The 20367-nt window shown below is 59.7% G+C and overlaps 1 protein-coding gene across 8 annotated transcripts in view; it reads right to left on the reverse strand.

The window, feature by feature from the left end:
• The window catches only part of SEPTIN9 (septin 9), a 148850-nt gene that overhangs the window by 22939 nt on the left and 105544 nt on the right, over window positions 1–20367 (reverse strand). Inside the window, exon 1 of one of the 8 annotated variants that reach the window (XM_058704512.1) lies at window positions 10917–11013. The exons of 4 other annotated variants lie outside the window; for them this stretch is intronic. The gene's annotated coding sequence lies outside the window, so the exon portion shown is untranslated. Of the gene's footprint in view, window positions 1–624; window positions 875–10327; window positions 10468–10684; window positions 10822–10916; window positions 11014–20367 lie in introns of those variants that run through there. 3 more of the 8 variants (XM_058704511.1, XM_058704513.1, XM_058704514.1) reach the window with 3 other exon arrangements.

Below are 20367 nucleotides of genomic sequence, written 5' to 3' on the forward strand. Positions count from 1 at the left end.
CAAGCCGCTCCCCACCGCTGCAGATGGCCTGGCCAGTGCAACAGCGACAAGCGAGTCCCCAGCGTGGAGGGACCAGGCTGTCGGTCACCGGGCAACCCCGGAAGACATGCCCTCCTGGGAACTAGGGTCAGTCGGTTAGTTTCATAGCCCAAGGGTGACTCTTCCTGCTGTCCCCTAATCTGCGGTCCAGCAGCTACACGTGACCTGCCGCCAGCCCGGGCTGAAGAGTGGTTAGAACTGGCAAAGAGAATTGATTAACTCTGACACAACCAGTCTTGGAAACATACCCAGTCCCGGGGCCCAGGGGCTCAGCCTGGACCGCAGACGCAAGGGGCCGCCTGGGCCCAGTGAGCAGCGCTGACCCCCAGGGCTGGGCTGGGCTTGGGCGCTGCACAGTCTGCAAAGCGCTCAAACTTGCTTTATCACTCGGGATCCTGGGCTTCCGGCGGCCGCGACTCTCGAAATGAGACCAAAATAACAAGATCGACAGGGCTCTTACACAGGTGACGACGGAAGGAAGTTAAACTAGGGAGCGCACCAGTCTGGGGGGTCCCACCCTCACGGGACCCTGCCCGCAGGCAGACCCCAGGCGGCCCCGCACCCTCCACACACCCCCCGGGGTACCTGCCGGCAGATGGGAACCGTCTGAGGCGTCCTCCCTGAGATCGCAGCAGCTGTGGAGGCCACGGGGGTGGGAGCCCGTCGCCTCCCAGGTCCCCTCCCAGGTCCCTCCGCCCCGAGGCTCCGGGAAGGAGCCACATTCATATGGTAATTTCTGCCTGTGAACTGGCGCGGCACAGAGGGCCCTCCAGCTGCGGGCCGGGAGGAGGGGAGCCTGGCCCGGGCCTGACCGCTCGCTCCCGGCCCTGCCAAGTGGGCCCTTCCCGGGGCGCTCAATTCGGGCTGCGGGGGGAGCGGGCGCCTTGGTGCAGGCGGGGCAAAGGGCCTCGGCTTTCTGCGCTCACGCGGTGGTTTCAGATGACAATGGACACGGGTTTGTTTCACTTCACTTTTCAGTGGCTCCCTGCAGATGATGCTGCGGCCCTCGCCCCCTCCCTGGACCCCAGAGGCAGCCCCCCGCGCCTCCACCCTCCCTGGAAGGAAAGGTCTCCCCGGGGCCAAGGCCGGTGGGGGAAGAGGGAGCGCGTTCTCTCAGGAAAAAAAAAGAAAGGCCGCTCCCACACCCCAGTCCTCCTTTCCCTCAGCTTCCTCTAGAGGGGAAGGGGGAGAGGGAGGAGGAGGGGGTCACACAAAACCCAGCCACTCCCTCCACCCACTTCCTCTCTCACACTGCGTGAGTTCACTGCTGAAGCTGAGAGAGAGAGAGAGAGAGAGAGAGAGAAGGAGAGAGAAAGAAGAGGAGAGGAGAGGAGGGAAGGGAAGGGAAGGGAAGGGAAGAGAAGAGACATGCAAACCTTCCAGAGAGAGAGAGAGAGAGAGAGAGAGAGAGAGAGAGAGAGGAGAGAGAAAGAAGAGGAGAGGAGAGGAGGGGAGGGGAGGGGAGGGGAGGGGAGGGGAGGGGAGGGGAGGGGAGGGGAGGGAAGGGAAGGGAAGAAAAGAGAAGAGACATGCAAACCTTCCAGAGAGAGAGAGAGAGAGAGAGAGGAGAGGAGAGGAGAGGAGGGGAGGGGAGGGGAGGGGAGGGAAGAAAAGAGACATGCAAACCTTCCAGAGAGAGAGAGAGAGAGAGAGAGAGAGGAGGGGAGGGGAGGGGAAGGGAGGGGAGGGGAGGGGAGGGGAGGGAAGGGAAGGGAAGGGAAGAAAAGAGACATGCAAACCTTCCAGAGAGAGAGAGAGAGAGAGAGAGAGAGGAGAGGAGAGGAGAGGAGGGGAGGGGAGGGGAGGGGAGGGAAGGGAAGAAAAGAGAAGAGACATGCAAACCTTCCAGAGAGAGAGAGAGAAGGAGAGAGAAAGAAGAGGAGAGGAGAGGAGGGGAGGGGAGGGGAGGGGAGGGAAGGGAAGGGAAGAAAAGAGACATGCAAACCTTCCAGAGAGAGAGAGAGAGAGAGAGAGAGAGGAGAGGAGGGGAGGGGAGGGGAGGGGAGGGGAGGGGAGGGGAGGGAAGGGAAGGGAAGAAAAGAGACATGCAAACCTTCCAGAGAGAGAGAGAGAGAGAGAGAGAGAGAGGAGAGGAGAGGAGAGGAGAGGAGGGGAGGGGAGGGGAGGGGAGGGAAGGGAAGGGAAGAAAAGAGAAGAGACATGCAAACCTTCCAGAGAGAGAGAGAGAAGGAGAGAGAAAGAAGAGGAGAGGAGAGGAGAGGAGGGGAGGGGAGGGGAGGGGAGGGGAGGGGAGGGGAGGGGAGGGGAGGGAAGGGAAGGGAAGAAAAGAGACATGCAAACCTTCCAGAGAGAGAGAGAGAGAGAGGAGAGGGAAAGAAGAAGAGAGGAGAGGAGAGAAGAGGACGAGAAGAGACACGCAAACCTTCCTTAGTTCTGGGCCCACGGAAACCAGAAGTCGGCTCCAGGACTCAGCTGCAGACCCGAATGGCTTCTCTGTGCCCCCACCCCCACCCCCAAACCCATCCAGCCCATTCACCGCTGGATGCAAAAGGAAACAAAAGGACCCCTGGCGAATCGCCCAGACACAGACTCAAGACAGGTCATGGGGGAAAGTGCAGGAGAGAGAGAAGCACGCAGCGACTGCCCCCTCCCCGCCGCCGCCTCCCCCCGCCGGGGACACAGGGCGCGCCCCCACCCGTGCTGGCGAACCAACTATCGCACGACCGGCAATTCCGGGGAGAAATGAAAACACAAGTCCGCACCAAGACACGGGCACCAACATCGAGTGTTGCATGATTCACAGGACTTGAAAAACAGAAACAGCCCCGATGCCCGGCTAGTGATGAAGGGATAAGCAGCACAGGACGGGGACCGCCGCGTGGAACACTATTCAGCCAGGAAAAGGAACCAAGCGCTGACCCCTAATACCACGTGGACCTTGAAGATACCATGGCATAAAAAGCCACCTGTCCTCTCTGATTCCACATTTATAAAACGCCCAAAGCAGGCAAATTCATAGAGGCACGAGGCAGCTTCGTGTTGCCAGGGGCTGGGGGCAGGGAGCTGTTCGTGGGAACAGGGTCTCTTCTGAGATGATGAGAATGTTCTGGAATTAGTCGTGATGACTGGGTAACGTTGGGATGCGCTAAAAACCTCTGAATGGCACACTTTAGACGACTGAATTTTAACGGCGTGCGAAGTGCATCTCGATAAAGCTCCTAACAACAGCAATATAACAGGTAGCCTGCTCCCTGTGTCCTCGTCCGTGGCCAGCTCCCAGCACCGATCCAACATCCCGCCTCCAGGTGCCCCCCAACTCTGCAGCCCAGCGAGTGGGGGCGCTGGCAGGCTCCCTGGCCCTGCGACACCCCCCCCCCCCCCCCGCCTTGCCCTCTCTGCTCCTGACCCCACTGGTGCTCATTAGGAGCCCCCTTTAACACAGCAGGAAACCAAAACCTCAACCTGAAGGGAGGGGAGACTGGGATTCAAACGCAGCCAATCAGCAACCGCAGACGGTCTCTGGACAGGAGGGACAAGGGAAAACCCACTCAGCACTCCCCCCCCCACACACACGCACACGCACACACCGGGCAGGTGTTCAGTCTTCTGCGCAGGCCCAGCCGACCCAGCGGAAATGATGGCAGGAGCCAGCAGCTGCCGGGGGCGGCCGCCGGATATCCTGGGCCATCTCTGGCACGACCCACCCCAAATCTGTCAGAGGCCCGAGCTTCGCCCTGTCCCGTCCCAAACCCGAAGGATGCTGCCGAACGAGCCTCCGTGGAAACAAGTCCTAGAGAATTCACCGAAGCCCCGCTTTCACGGGGCGGCAAAGGCCCCAGAGAGGGTGGGGTGGGAGGTCTCTGGTGGCTCAAGGTTTAATTATGACTTTAGCGCCTGAGTTTCCGAGTGCCCCGTGGCGTTCGTTAGGTCTTTACTCCCCAGCTGTCCCCGGGGAACCCCACGGCGAGGGGCCAGCTCAGGGCGGCACACGCGGTAGGGCTGTCCTCACCCCAACCGCCCCACAAACACGGGGGACCTCGGAGAACCAGCCTCCCATCCCTGACTCACACGTCTCCCCCACAGTCTGGGATCTAGCAGCCGACAGGTGCAGGGAGAGGCCACTGGCTCATCCTCCCACGGGCCCACGATGGGCCCCAGGAGATGTGAGCAGGCCAGGCCTGGGTTTCAGGCCCAGAAGCATTTCTGCACCTTCCTGCTGAGTGGTGTCCAAAACGCGTTGCTGGGCAAATGTATAAGGAAATAATGAAGACAGAAGTGGCCGTCGGCACACGGGAGGCTGGGGAGGCAGCCAAGACCTTTGGAAGGATGGCAAAGGTCAGCTGAGGAACTCTGTGCAGGAAGAGCAGGAAGCAGGAAGCAGGAAGCAGGCACCTGCTGAGGGGTGCCGTGTGCGGGGTGCCACCTCCATGTGGACAGGTGGGCACCACACCCCCCAGCCCTGCCCCACCCCCACATGTTCCCGGAAATTTCCCCTGTGGTCCCGCGCCCCCAGCCGCCCCTGAGCTGCTCTCCTCTGTGTCTCCAGTGAAATTCCAAAGAGCCCAGAGGGAGCATCTCAACACTCCGGGCCCTGAAACCTTTGCTGAGTCCCAGTTGCAAAGTAGCTGCTTCCTGGGACCCCCCACCCCCACCCCACCCCCGGCAGGTCCTAGGACACCTTCCTAGAGCCTCTCATCTTACAGCTGGTGCATCTTTTTAAATGTTTATTTATTCTTGAGAGAGAGAACGCAAGCAGGGAGGGGGAGAGAGGGAGAGAGAGAGAATCCCAAGCGGGCTCCACGCCGTCCGCGCAGAGCCCGCCGCGGGGCTCGGTCTCCTGAGCCACGCCAAAATCAAGAGTCGGACGCTTCACTGACGGAGCCACCCAAGCTGATGTGTACTTGCCACCTAACTGGGATGGAAGCTTCTGGAAGGCCTGCCTCGTGGGTCCCCCTACTCTGCTCGGCCCAGGGCCGCCTCAAGGTCAGGACTCATGAGAACGGCAGGCGAGGGGTTACACGCACTTGGCACCTCCCCGTCCAGGTTCGGACCTCCGTGCTGACCCTGTGAAGCGGTACGCCTTCCGGAAACTGGACGGCGGCTCAGAGGTGACGCGGCACATGTGTAAGGCCGCGGGGCCGTCGACAGGTGCACGGCAGGCACCAGGCGGTTCCCTGGCCCCACGTGTGAAGCTCTCCCGGCAATGTCCATCCTCTCACGGAATCTGGGGAGCGGGCTGCTCTCCCAGCGAGCAAGCAGGTCGACAAAGCAGATGTGGGGGCTGGTCGGGAGCCTCGGGAAACGCTGACCCGGTCATAGGTGGCCGGCTGATGCCAAGTTAACAGAGGTGGGGCCAGTCCCTGGGCCCAGGTCCCCACCAAAGAAAGACAGGGGTCTCCTGGCCGCCCCACCCTTGCCCGCCTCCCCCCTCACCTTCCACAGGAACTTCCGCCAGGCTCCTCACTGTTCCTCAACCTCCCGGCTTCCACCCAGAGTCACCGCCCGCCTCGCTGGGAGCCTCACCTGGGTGCCGAGTTCCCTTGGTTCGGAACGGCCCCCACATCCTGCCTCCAAGGGCCTCCGCCCGCTGGGGCCCTAAGAGGGGACTGGGGGAGGGCTCACTCTACACCTGAGTAGGGGACACATGGGAAGCCGGGGCGGGGGGGGGGGGGGGGGGTCCCAGTTCCAGTGCTGCCAATCTGGCATCAGCAGGTAAGTCACTGAACCCGTGGGGCCGAGCAACCTGCTTCCCAGGCCTTCGTCCTGGCATCTGCCTCCAAGATGGGGAGGAAAGCACCAGAGGAGGGCACAACGGGCTTCTGCCCTGAACTGGAACATTCCGGACGTGTGGGAAGACCGACAGGAAGGTGCCAACAAGGCTTGTTCGGCACTACTCAGCAGCACAGAGGAAGCCTGAAGCGGCCCCTCGGCTGGCCAGGTGGGCTCTGGGGGGGCGGTGAGGAGGGCACTCGGATCGACGTAGGTCAAACCGGCCTTGGGCTGAGGTGGCCTGGAGCAGAAGTGGCTCAAGGAATCAGCTTAAAACTCATTTATTCTGGGGGCGCCCGGGGGGGCTCCGTCGGTTGAGCGTCCAACTTTGGCTCAGGTCAGGATCTCGCGGTTCGTAAGTTCGAGCCCCGGGTCAGGCTCTGTGCTGACGGCTCGGAGCCTGGATCCTGCTTCCGATTCTGTGTCTCCCTCTCGCTCTCTGCCCCTCCCCCTGCTCACGCTCTGTCTCTGTCTCTCTGTGAAAAAGAAGTAATTTTAAAAAACTCATTTATTCTGTAATAAATAAACTTATTCCTAATAGGCAAACTTACGTGTTTCCCCAAAGAGAAACTTTCTCAGTTTCCACCTGTCATGTAGGGCATGAGGCAGCCTCATCACCTCAATAAATTCTCCAAGAGGAAGACAGAGGGCTCCGCACACCGGGCCCGGAGTCAACTGTGGTCAGCAGGACGGGCCCTGTTGGAGGGCCCAGCCCTGCATTAGCAGAGCATGTGGTCTGCAAAACAGCAGCGACTGTCCCTCCGACCCAGGGGGGGCCCTGCCCCCCCCCTCCCGTCATGGGTCTTTGGAGTCCACAGCTGACACCCGCCAACAGGTGGCAACGTGGATCCTGTCCTCAGTCCCCTACTTCCCCGGAACCAGGGCACAGAGTGGGGGCCGGGCCATCTGGTCCAGTCCCCTGCACCGGGAGGATGTATTCAGATCCCCAAGAAAAGAAACACTCCAAGGAGAGCACATATAAAGACAGTAGGGCCACGGGCTGTTCTCATAAGGCTCGCTGGAGCTGGTCATACAGAAACCAGAGGATTTGGACAAAAGATGAAAAGCTTTGGGCAAACCGTGCTGACTGTGCATGCATTCAAACGTTAACTGAGCAAGCTCCTGGGAAGTCCGGGGGCCCAGAGACAGAGATCAATAAAATGCAATCTCTACACAAGTCCACAGTCTAGGGAAAGACAGGACACAATGTCCCCATCCGGTGTGTGTGTGTGTGTGTGTGGGGGGGGGGGTCCTCCACGCAGGAGAGTGAATTTGAAATCACCGTCCCGCTCCGAGCTAGGAAAATCTTATCTGGGGTCCCAACGTCAAAGGCCTGGTGACAGGCACCTAGAACCTGGCCTGGGAGATAAGGTAGAAGATAAGTATCTGGGAGGTAGGACACACTCTGCTGGGGACATCAGCAAGGACACTCCAATGACCGTCCAGATGACTGGGCCCTCGGTGCCTGGCATTTGCAGGGCAGGGCAGGGGCTGGCAGGCCTCTGGGGACACAGGTCCTGGAAGTGGGGATTGCAAGCCAGGTGCAAAATGGAGGAAATCAATGCCTGGTGAGCTCTCCTTCCCCAAGGCCAAGTGTGGGGGCGGGGGGCGCAGGGTCAGTGTCAGTGACTCAACCCCAGCCTGGAGCTGGGGTTCCGAGGGCCACCTTGGCTGCTCGGGAGCCAACATCTCCCCAAGGGTGGCCCCCCCACCCCCAGCTTCAGAAGAGGCACAAGAAATTTGGGGGTGCCTCTGCCACGATCCAGCTAAACTAAAACGTTTAAAAATCACATTTCAGTTGGACCAGCCAGGAAGAGGGGAGTGAGCTGACGGGCTCACCCTCGCCTTTCAGACCCTTTGTGAGAAGCTGCAGACCCCCAAACCAAGGCCCAGACCCTCTTCCTGGAAACCAGCTTCTGAGGGCTGAGCACCAATTCTGCTCTCAAGGTGGGAACGGGCTGGTCCAGAGGGCAAGGGCCCGAAGTTAGAATCAGAACTCGGAACTCCTGGGCCCGGCGGCCCGGCCCTTCCTGGTGATGATAACAGAGAAAGAGAGGACGGGGCATTTGGACCCCACTCACCCACCCCAGCCCAGGGACAAGCCACGGCGGGCAGGCTGGAAGGCCTATCATTAGCTGTGGGCCTCCCCTGGCTTCCCAGCCTGCTCCTCAGAGAACGGGCTGGCCCGCACAGATGACTTCACTGCCCGCCACCCTGGGGAGCGTTCCTGGGAAGGCCTCGCAAGGCTCCACTGAGGGCCTGAGAGCAGGTCCCTACCTGTCCAAGGAACCAGGATGGCTCTCAATAAACAAATCAAAGCCTGCCGCTGGAAGGCAGAAGTCTGGGGATGAGTCTGGGCCAAGGGCTGTGATTTCTGCTGGAAGCATCTTCCCGGAGAGCTCGGCTGCGGGGAAGCGGGCAGTGGTGATCTCCGAGATCACCAGCCCTGAAATAAAGTCATCCCTCCTGTGCACCTGGCCAAGGAGAGCAGGAGGGAGCCCAGAACCCCTTGGGTGGCCTGGGAAAGCTGGCCCGAGCCTTAAATGTGCAGGGGGCATCGGATAACGGAAGCTCCTAAGCCTTTGACAACACAGGAAGCTAGGCTAGAGGCTGGCGGGGGTGCTTTCTTACAGATAGGGTCTTCCCCTTTTCTGAAGGCCCCTAGGGAATGTGGCTCATCCTATCTGACAAGAACAGCTCAGGCTATGACACAACAGGAAGTGGGGAGGGTACGTGGCTGGGGACGAGGGGAGGGGGTGGTGGGAGGTAGGTCAGCCCAGAGACTCTGGTTGCCTTAAGGGGTGCGGGGCTTCTGGGGTGAAAGCCACCGTGAACCCTGTTCTCGAGGCTTGGGGCACTCAGGGAATGACCCACGGGCCCCAACCTGGGCTGTCTTTGGCTTGGGTGGGCGGGGCCTTGTGGCTGCCCCCTCCCCACGTCTCAGAGCGCCCCGTGCCCCACACAGAGTAGGCCCTCCCCACACGCCAGCTGAACTGGCCACCGTCCCTGACACGGTGCCAGTCAAACGGAGCAGTCTGTCAGAAATACAGACAGAAACCAGCAGACACATTAGTGAGGCAGGTGCCCCAACACGGAAATAATCGGGTGGGGGGGGGGCAGTGGGGATGCCCAGGAGGGGTCACCGACAACGCAGACGTTAAAACGGGTCAGCCGCAGAAGAGGCCTCCCTCCGAAATCTCACCTGAGCCCGAAGGAGACCCAAAGGGACAGAAGCAAGCATCCCACCCTTCCAAAGAGGTCCCACACAGACACTGGTCCTCCAGCCCCAAATGGTTCAACAAACTCATTCTGCTTTCTATTTCCTGAAAAGGAGCCCCCCTGGGTTGCCACGGGGAGCCAGCCAGAAGAGAAATGACATTTATGTAAACACCCACGGAGGCCAAGCGCCCATGAACGAGGTGGGAAACCCGCACGTGATTAGAAGGGATTAGAAGGGGACATAAGGGATTAGAAGGGAATGGGGGGCTTTTTCTCTGTCCTTGCCTAACGGGATTTTCTGTGCGGGCTCCAAACCAAATTCCTACTAGGGTGCTATGCCTACCGCCAGAAGCCCACTGCCTGGGCGGCACATTTTCCTCCAGGAAAGGAATTCCAAACTTCTCTTTGGTGAGCAGAGATGCTCCCCCAAACCTCTGACAAAAGAGGCAGATTTCCTGGCAGAGAGGAAGCAGAGGGGCACCAGGACTGGCTGAGTCGATCCCCAGGGGACAGTGGGATGAAGTTTTGGGAGCAGAGGGCACAGGCTCTGAAGCACCCCGGCCATCCCAGCGCTGGTGCACGAGGGGGGCGGGGGGGACTCGCCCGGCTGGCTGTGGGATTTGAGTCTGGGGGATTTCCCATCGTCTCGGCTGGAAAGTTCTTTGGAAGCCTCGTCCCCGAGGAGCCCCTCCCTCAACTCCACCCCCCCCCACAGCCCCGTTCCTTGACAGGGAGTGGCATCGGCCCCCCAGGATGCTCCGGGCACAAGCCGCCTTCCAGACGCCCACCCCCCCCCCCGCCCCCAGGACCCGGAGACAGCGCGGCAGGGTCCCCCACGCCCATACCAGATGGGGCACCCGCATGTCCAGGGTCTGCCGAAGCTAGCCTCCCAGCCGCCCGCCCCAACGGCTGACAATCTGTGCGGAACGATTTTAAGAGGCAGCGGTGGCCAATCCGAGTGCCTCTCGGGCCTCCTGGAAGCCAGGGAAGCCCCCCGCGAATGGGAAACCGGCTGCGAGAAACTCCCCGCCGCGGGAAGGACCTGGCCACTCGGCTTAGCTGGCCCAATATTTACAAAGAGATAGCTGTGGCCGCACAAAGCCCTTTTCTCCTGCTCCGCGGCCGAAAATCTGGGCCCCGCGTGGAGACCGAGCTCCCGCCGCCCCTCTCCCGGGGACCCAGGGGCCGGGCCCGGGTGGGGGACAGGGACCCCCGGGGAGGCGCCGCGCACGGCCCCGCCACCGGGCCGTCGGAGGACCGCCGGGCGGCCGCACCACCTGAGGGCCCCCGGCCACCGCCGGTGCGAGGCCGCAAGGAACAAAGGGAGCGGAGGACTCACCCCTGCAGCTGAGTCGGGCTGCGCTGGCTGCCGGAGAGCGCGGCCCGCCCACCGGGTCACATGGCTCGGAGCCGAGCAGAGGATCAAAGGGGCTTTGTGGCCGCGGAACAAGGAGCCTCCCAGAGCGCGGGCAGAGGTAGGAGGGACCGCCTGAGCCCGGAGGCTCGGGGGCAGGGCGAGGGGAGCAGAGTCGGGGGCGGGGGAGAGAAGGGGCGCCCGGCTGCAGGCCCGAAACCAACCGGGGTGCATTCGGTGCGTAAGAAACGCCAAGGAGCCGAGCCTCCGAGCCGGCCTCCAGGAAAGCGACAGGGTCCCCCAGGAAAGAGCTCCAGGAGGGAGAGAGGGAAGACGGCTCACCTGGACGTCCAGTCCCAACCGCCCCGGCCACAAGTCAGGGCGCCCGCAGAGTCCCCTCCTCCCAGACGGTCCTGCCCGGGGGAGGCGGGCGGGACGGGAGTGCAGGGTGGTGCCGGGAATCTGACACTGCCCGGGGGCGCCCTCGGTCCCTGCTGCCCCGCCCAGCACCCCCCTCCCTTTGCCAGGTGAGCCCCAAACGGGTCCTGACCCCCGGCCGGCTCAGATAACACACCCAGGCTATCGGACGGGCTCCCTCAGGTCGGCAGACCTCCCCCAGGAAAGCGGTCAAGGGCCAAAGCCTCAACTGCCTAAGCGCGCCGTGGTGGAGACGGCCCCCAGGGAGAAGCCTCGAGAAGGGGAACTGGGGCCGGGCGGGGCGGGGAGGTACGGGCGGGGCCAGCTCACCCTGAGCACTTTCTTTCTTCCCGGAGCCTCGGCTTCTACAGCCCTCAGGGCCCTGGCAATGAGTCACCCTCCCCCGCAGAGCCTGGTGTGGTGCTGGGACCCTCAGGGGGGATGGGCTAGGTGGTCCCCCAGAGGGAGGAGCTTGGGAACCACCCTGTTTGGGGCTGGGCCTGGACGCTGGGATCTGCCAGACCCATCCCGTGCCACGACCTCTGACCCCTGAGTGAGTCACTCCCAGGCGCTGGAGTGGCCAAGGGAGCCCCAGGCCTCCTCCCCACTAGCAGAGAGCTCCCGCGGGTTTTGGGGGGATTTGCAGGGGCGGGGAGTGAGTCGTTCAAGTGCAGAGGGGCCCTGAGGGACACCTGAGAAGGTGGTGTGAGGGCCAGCTGGCCCAGACCCACTCCCGAGGTCGGCTCTCCTTCCCATTCCCATGCCCCCCACGTGGCTGGTGGGCGAGGCCCCCCGGCGCCCACCCACTGGCCACACTGGCAAACCGGCCACATCCAGCTGGTCCCCCTGGGGTTCCTCAGAAGCCAGCTCTCCCCAGCAGCACCAGCCCAAGCACTGCCCACCCCTGATGGCCACGGACTCCGAACCATGAAGGCTTCAGGGGGCCGCTGTCCTCCCCTCCCCACCCCACGCAGAGTGCACAGCCGCCGCCGTGGTCTCTGGGCGCCTGGCCAAAGACGGGGAGCGTCCAGGGGAGGGATGCGTGTCCGGAGATCTTGTTCCCATCACGGCGGGAGGGAGGACGGTCGTGGATCTGAGACGCGGACCTCGGAGGCGGACGCCAGAATCAGGCCCCCTTCCCGGGAGAGAGCTTTGGCTCATGACCCAACCCTGCGGGCTCGGGCCCTCCCCACCTGCAAAATGGGCGCATCAACTGTAGTCACGAGAACTAAAGTGGGACAGGACGACCAGAATCAGGAAGAGTGGCCACTCAAAATTGACGCCTCTCTTTCCTCCAAGAAGGTGGTTTCCTAGGATGGGGAGTCAGGGGTGGGCAGGGGGTGGCTCCTGCCCACCCCCTGCCCACCCTGCTGGGCCCCTGTCACCGGGGCCCCGAAGGACAGTTCCAAGAACCATGGACAAAGGATGCCAGGGTGGACTCCTGTCCCGGGTGTGAAGGTTAACAAGGAGCCTGGATATGCACCTCCACTCTGCACCTGTCCTGTGGGCAGAGGGCCGCCTTCTCAGTACTCCCCTCAGAAGCTCCTTCTCTGCCCCTGACCTAGCTTTGCCCCCCAGGGCCCACCACCGCTTCCTGGGCCACACGTGGGCAAACCTCACGCTCTCCGAGGCCGCCCCTTGCCCTACCTCCTCCCCTCCCTGCTCACCTCTGGCCCAGGAGACAACCCGGGTGCTTTCCACATATTCCCTCACTCATCGCTCACCCGATGGGGGTCTCCAGAGCACAGGAGGAGGGGGTCCCTGGACTAGAGGAACAGCCTGAAGCCTGCAGGGCTCCCCGCCTGATCCGCCAGCAGAAAACAGAAGGCAGGTCCCCGATAAGCACCCCACGTCTGTAATTTTCAAGTTTCCAGTAGCCACGTTGAAAAACGTTAAGAAGCAGGTGACGCGTAATATATTTCACTTAATGGAGCCAAAATATTATCAACGCCACATGTCATCAACATAAACACTTTTTAGGTATTTTACATTCGTTCTGCTTTCCGTACTGAAGTCTATGAAGTCCAGCGTGCACCGTGCACTTACGGGACCCCCCCCCCCACCCCACCCCCCACCCCCAGCTTGGACTAGCCACGTTGCAAACGGCTACCGTCCCGGACATTCTCGATTTCACCCTGGTTACACCAGACCCTTGGACAGCTGTTTACGTAGACCGTTTTATTGTAGCCCCGCACCTCCTTTTCAACAGCGGGGGTGTGGCTACTTTGGGGGTGCTGCAGGGCACAGCTTGAGGGGACCCACCGTAGTCTTTACTGGAAGATATCGCTGAGGCCACCGGTCTCTACATCCCAGTGTCCCCCTTCGGCGGATGTACTGGGGCCATTTGCAAAGGGAGAGAGTGGAGAATGGCGGGGGGCGGCGGGAGCCCAGGCGGGGACCCCAAGAAAGGAGAGAGGGAGAGGAGCGTGTGGTCCGGCTGAGCTACCCCAAACCCTGGCCTTTGTGAGCCCAGGGATTCCACGCTCCAACCACGACTCATCCTGCCTTTGCTTACTGACTTCAAAGTCACAAACAGCTTCACTGGTTAGAAAAGAAATCTATAAAGACAGAAAGCAGATTGAGGCTGCCAAACTGGGGGCGGGGGCAGCAGTGGGAACTGACTGCTTAATGGACATGGGGTTTCCTTTGGAGCTGATGAGAATGTTCTGGAGCTAGATCATGGTGCTGTTGCACAACACTGTGAATGTGCTAAGTCTTTCGAACGGTAAAGTTCACATCCTGTGTGTTTGATGCCATAAAAAAGTATTTACAGAAAAAAAAAAAAAAAAAAGCAAGTTTAATGCATCCTTTTTTCTCTTGAGCGAGGGCGCCCTACTCCCCAGGGGCCTCCCGGAGGAGCCAGCCCCGCCCACTCCTGTCCCCAGGCCTGCGGCCTCCACAGCTGCAGGGGCACAGGTTTCTGTTGTGTGAGGCCTCTGTCGCAGCGGCCCCAGGACACTCACACGGCCTGCAGTCCCGACCGGCCCACTGGAAGGGGGGAGCTTCCTCGCAGGAACGAAGAAACGGACGCTCCGGGCCAGAAGGAAACTCTCGGGTCCAGGAGCAGCAAAGAGGATCCCTCCCAGCCCCAACGAGGGGGATCTAAGTCGAACTGTCCAACTCTGAGCTCGACCCTTGCCCACAAAGCCAAGGAAGCCCCCTCTGAGCTCAACCTTTGCCCACAAAGCCAAGGAAGCCCCCCTACTGGGCACCAGGAGGCCGTGCAGTGGAGTGGTGGGGGGGGGGGGTGTCCCCTGCTGACAAGGATGCCCTAGACCATTTCCACCAGTGGGTGCTGCTCACCCACTGGCCTCCCTGGGGGAGCCGCCAGGGAGCTGGAGGCACTGGTCAGCTGTCCTGCCACAGGGTCCTATTCTGAAAGCCACAGGGGGACAGCTGGGTCAGGCTCCCACTTCCAAATGGGCCCACTGGGAGTAGAGCACGGTCCGAGGGTGTCACCCACCCTGCAGTGCCGGGATGCCCACGTGATGCCCACGTGATGCCCCTGTGATGCCTGAGACCCTCATGTGGCTCACAGCAGCAGCAGAAGGGAAGGGAAGTGGTCACACCGCACCCCCCCTCTCCCTCTCTCACACACGCACGCACGCACACGCCCCAGGGCCCGGGGCCCCCAACTCTCTCCTGCCAAGCCTCAGCCCTCCTACAACCTCTTTCCCAACCCACCCTGGGCAAACCCCGCGGGAGGCAGCCGATGCTTCCCATCAAAGGCCAAGAAGAAAGTATCCTTCCCTCTCCTCTGCCGGACGGTCACTGGACTCCCACACGGGAGGGCAGGGGGCTGCCGCTGATGTGGGAAGCCAGCAGGTGCAGCCACACACCCTCGGGGGGAGGGGAGCCCACACAAGGTCTTGCTGTCCCTGGGGAGGTGGGGGCTCCCAAAGGCCCCAGGGTGAGAGCTCAGGCCTGCCTGCAGGGAGAGAGGCCTGCAAAGTCTCTCTCGCCGCAGGGTAGCGTTGCAGGCTGGCGGTTGAGTCACATTGGGCTGACGTCTTTCTTCCGGTCCCTTTGCAACCTGGCCGAGGAGGAACACGGGCAGGCTGTCCCCCGTCTCAAACACAAGCCCCCTCCTTGGGCCCGTGGGCTCTCTCCCCACCGCCTAACAGTTGGTCTGCATTGTGCCTTCTATGTTTCCACCACCTGCTGGCATCTCAACCTCTGTCTGGCTTCTGCCCATCTCACTGGTAACCGACCACTTGACAAAATTCTCAAGGTCCCTCCCCTCATCCCCCAAGGCAGGGGTTTGCACAGCACAGGGGGGTCTCCTCTGCCCTCATCCCAGCCCCCTGGAGACAGGGGAGAACAGCCTCTCCTCCGTCCCCAGAGCCACCCCAGGGACCGTCTTCCCAGCTCGGCCACCTCTTCTTACACATGCTGTTTTCTAATGAGCCTGCACCCCCTGTCCAGACCCTGCCGTCTCCCAAACCCCACCTAAAATCCACCCCCAGCCCCCTGCCCCGCTCCCCGTTAAAGGCCACCGCCTCCAGGGAGTCCTCCAGATGTCCTCCCTCAGCCGGGACCACCCTTCGGTCCCCCGGATCTGGAGCACTTGCCAGCCCGACTTACTCACCCGCTCCTGGAACGTGTTTGGGGAGCGCAGGGCAGGAAGGCCCCACTTCCTCCTTTCTAACAAGCATGGCTCCCTCCTCCACTGTCCCTCAAGGAGGCTTTAATACACATTTCTTTCTCCTCCAGAAAAGCCACCGTGTCAACAGTGTGTGTTAGAAACGATGTTATGATATCTTAACTTTAGGAAATTGTGCTCCTCGTCTGCAGCCACCGCTCGTCATCCCATTATCCCGGTGCATTATCCCGGCTCGAGGGCCACTCAGTGGGATCAGAGAAGCTCCAGGCACACTCCCAGCCCCACCCACCCCACCCTCCCTCGGTAACTGCGTGCCCTGGGGCTCCGAACTCCCAGCGGATACAAAGCCAGAATCCTAGACGCCCAGCACCGAAACACTCAGACCCTGCAAAGACCGGTAAAGACACCCAAGGTGTCTCTGGAACACTCCGGGGTGTCAGGAGGGAGGACCGCCAGGTGGGGGCGCTCCAGGTCGCCTTTAGGTGTGATACTGTGGGTCCTCCCCTCCCCTTCACTGGAACAAGGGCCCAAACCAAAAAGCCCAGCAGCTTAGATGGTAGGATTTTGAGTCAAACCATACAGGGTTCCGTATTTAGAAGGGGACCGAGGCTCCGGGACGCGGGGTGAGAAAGGGCAGGATTATTGGTTTGGTTTCTGGAAACAGGATCTCAATCCTAGCAGCACTCCATCCTTCTTAAGGGGAGCAGGTAAGAAATAGAGACACCCGGGCCCCATCCCAGCAATTCTGATTCAACTGATCTAGGGCTTGGTATTTTTGGAAAATTTCTCAGGGGGCTCTAACGTGCGGTCCGGGTTGAGAAGTACCGTTTAGGCCTGATAGATGCATACACACACACAGCTGGGATCCGGCGAGATCCTGACAGCATTTGGAGCGGAATGTACCCAAGAGGCACGCTCGGATGAGTGCAGCTCTCAGGGTCAACAGCTCCTTCAACCGTCCGGGGGAAGCGTCCATCCTCAAGAGGTTTTATCCTGCCTTAGGACAAAATCAACCCTTCGGCCCAGAGAAACTTGGTTTTAACCCCGAAGGTCCGTGCGGTTCTTGCTGAAGGGGCGGGGTGGGGGTGGGGGGGCTGGAGATTCAGCGGGCCAGGCTCGGGCTTTTGCTAAAGTATCTCCACACAGCCCACTGCCTGGCCGGGACTTGGAAAAGAGCAAGAAAAAGGACATCTGAGCTCCTGAAATCTCTTGATCTAAAAGCAGAACCCGCAAAAGAACACGGTTGCCATCATTCCCCTCCGCGAAGCAACCAGGGAAGACGGACTTTATCACAAGAGATGAGAAGTCTTTGCACCACACCTAAAACAGACACTCACAAAGCTATCGACTTCCCATCTGTCCTAAGGGGCCATTTATCTTTCCAAAAAGTCATTTGTTTTCCAGGAAATGTTCCTCTCCCCCTCCCTTTCCCCTACTAGGATAGTATAGAAGCTTCAAATTCTAACTGCCCATCTGAGTCACATTTTTCTGCAAACTCCCATATGTACGTGATTAGAGCTATCTTTTCTCTTGCTCATACGTATGGCTTTTTATCGGTTTAATTTGGGGGGCTGGAGGGGTGCGGCTCCTGTCAGTTTAATTTGCAGGCCCCCAAGGACTGAACCTAAGAGGATAGAGGAAAAGGTTTTCCTCACCAGCACCTACTAAAAAAAACCCCAACCCCCCCCCCCAAAAAAAACCCCTCTCTTCACTGCAGATCCACACCTTCCACACCCACAGCCAGGAAATCAGACCCCTGGTTCTCAAAGTCTGTTAAAGCAGGAAAATTTGCCCTGCAAGATACCTCCATCCTAAAAGTTTTCCACAACTGTATCGATCAACTGCTACCCTCCACCATCCCTCTTTTGAGGTTTACAAGTATATACACCAGCACATCAAATGTTTGACATTTTATAATGTGAGGGTTTTTTAATTTAACTTTTTAAAATATTTATTCATTTTTGAGAGAGAGCGTGAGCGGGGGAGGGGCAGAGAGAGAGAGAGAGAGAGAGAGACCGAATCCGAAGCAGGCTCCAGGCTCCGAGCTGTCAAGACAGAGCCCGACGCGGGGCTCGAACTCTCGGACGGCGAGATCACGACCTGAGCCGAAGTTGGACGCTTACCCGACTGAGTCACCGGGGCGCCCCCCCCCCCCTTTATTTTTATTTTAAACTCTTTAATTCCCAACCTTTTCAGACGTGGAACCACTTGGCCTCTACAGTACCTTCTAAGGGCCCCAGAGAGAATGAAGTGGGACACAATGGGTTCGACTTCTCAGCCCATCCGTTCTCTCTAGGCCAGGCATCAGACCAGTCCAGACTCTCTGGACACAGGCTGGGGTGGGAACAGAGATCACAGGCCCCACAGGTAGGCTATAGGTTTTACGATAATATTTCTAAATCCACATTCCTGAGTTACCAGGGGACACAAGAATGGGTACGTAGCACTGTTTCTTCCTTCCTTCCTTCCTTCCTTCTTTCCTTCCTTCCTTCCTTCCTTCCTTCCTCCCCTCCCTCCCTCCTTCCTTTCTTCCTTCCCTCCCTCCCTTCTTCCTTCCTTCCTTCCTTCCTCCCCTCCCTCCCTCCTTCCTTTTCTTCCTTCCCTCCCTCCTTCCTTTCTTCCTTCCCTCCCTCCCTCCTTCCTTCCTTTCCTCCTTCCTTCCTTCCTTCCTTCCTTCCTTCCTTCCTTCCTTCCTTCCTTCCTTCCTTTCTTTTTGCATTGTTTCTAACGGCGAAAACTGGAAACAACCCGATGTCCATCGAGGAGAGAACAGAAAGCTGTGGTATATCCACCCACCAACCACCACCTGGCAGCAAAAATGCACAAACCAGAACCACAGGCATGAGGCGCAGGACCTCAATTTGCAAGCACAAAAAACTGCGCAAGGATGTTACTCTACATGACACGCTCCCAGTTACGGGACGTGCAGAACAACAGCGGGTGTCGCTGCCCGGGCTGGACAGAGGCTCCAGCTGTTCACTGTCCGAGATGGTACACGTTTACTAAAGACTCAAGAAATCTTCAGGGGCGCCTGGGTGGCTCAGTCGGTTGAGCGTCCCACTTGGGCTCAGGTCACAATCTCGCGGTTCGTGAGTTCGAGCCCCGCGTCGGGCTCTGAGCTGACGGCTCGGAGCCTGCTTTGGATCCCCCATCCCTGTCTCTCTCTGCCCCTCCCTGGCTTGTGCGCACGCTTTCTCTCTCCCTCCCTCGCTCTCAAAAATAGATAAAACACATACACACGCTGAAGAAATCTTCGCAGGCCCGAGGGAATAACGAGGCGTGAGCTTTTCGGTGGCTAACTGGCAAAAGTCGTCACCTCCCTGAGCCTCAGTTTACTCACCTGTAAACTGAGGGCAACAAACCACCTGCTACTGGGCTGCTGGCAAGGAGGCTGCTCAGACCTCCTGCCCTCCCCCCTTGTGGGGTTCTGAGCAAGATGATAACAAGCTGACAACCTCAAAGGGCTTTGAAAACCACAGGATGCTCCCACCTAAGGGGAGCCAGTGACTCCCGGGCCTGTTTTCATGACCTGGCAGAAAACGTCCCAGCCAACGGAAGCCTTGTTTTTTCCTCTGGGGGCAGAGGCCTCCTCGGTCTCAGGCCTGAGGCCTCAGGCTACCTGACGCGAGGCTTCTGTCAGCCCCAGAACCCGCTTGTGGTGCGAAGTCCCCGAAACCCCTCACGCCTTTAGGTGAGACCACCATTCCCGTAAACGAAGCAGCCTGTGTGATCCAGGCCCGAGCCGGCCCGGCTCTTTCCTCCTCTCTCTCCTCCCAGGACCAAGAGCTCAGGAAATCGCAGGCTGGGAAGCTGCTGGAACATCATTCAGAGAGGGGACGCTGACCCTCCCCGGCTCACCCCAAGTGCCAGCCCCCCACCCCCACCCCCACCCAGGAGCCCACTTTGCTCGGGCTGGACAGAGACTCCAGCTGTTCACTGTCCGAGATGGTGCACGTTTACTAAAGACTCAAGAAATCTTCGGGGGCGCCTGGGTGGCTCAGTCGGGTGAGCGTCCCCCTCGGGCTCAGGTCACGATCTCGCGGTTTGTGAGCTTGAGCCCCACTTCTCTCTCTGTCCCTCGCTCACTCGTGCACGTGCACGCTCTCTCTGTCGGTCTCAAGAAAATAAAAGTACATGAAAAGAGGAATACACAACATTCAGTGAAAGAAACCAAAATGAAAGAAAAAATGTGTCTAATAACAGCATGCTCTGAAGCGCCATTTAGGTAAGTTCAAAACCAGGCAATATTCTTTGCGGGGACGGAACATCTCTGTCTCCCGACTGGGGTGGGGGGAGGGGGGGTGGGGAGGGGGGTGCCCTACATGAGTCCAGGTAGGTGGTAACATCTCACAGACCCACACACCGAAGACAGTAAACGCCCCGAAAGCTGGTAAGAGCTGAATGAGACCACAGTCATTTCCTGGCTTTGATAATGAACCAAGCTCTCCTGAGGGAGGACGCTGGGTAAAGGGTAGAGGAACTTTCTATGGTTGCTTCTGTAACGTCTTGAGAGGCTAAGGCAACTTCAAGACAAAGCTTTTTTTTTTTTTTAATTTAATTTTTTTTTTTAACGTTTATTTATTTTTGAGACAGAGAGAGAGCATGAACAGGGGAGGGGCAGAGAGAGGGAGATACAGAATCTGAAGCTGGCTCCAGGCTCAGAGCCGTCAGCCCAGAGCCCGACGCGGGGCTCGAACTCACGGACCCTGAGATCGTGACCTGAGCTGAAGTCGGACGCTTAACCGACCGAGCCCCCCAGGCGCCTCAAGACAAAGCTTTTAAAAAGTACATCAAACATGTGAAATGCCGGCAATACTCATCATGGGAAATGATGAAAACGGAGACTGGATGGTTCCCTTCCTTCGGCCCCTCGTGGTGTACGCTGTGTGCTCCGTCCCGAGTGTGGGCACTGTCCCAGGTGCGGGGGCCCTGCCCGCCCAGGCCTCGGAGTCACAAGGTTAAGATTTAGCAGCAGGCGTGGAACCCACGCAGATGATCTGGCAAC

Source organism: Neofelis nebulosa, chromosome 16 (assembly GCF_028018385.1).
Source record: "Neofelis nebulosa isolate mNeoNeb1 chromosome 16, mNeoNeb1.pri, whole genome shotgun sequence".
Lineage (NCBI taxonomy): Eukaryota > Metazoa > Chordata > Mammalia > Carnivora > Felidae > Neofelis > Neofelis nebulosa.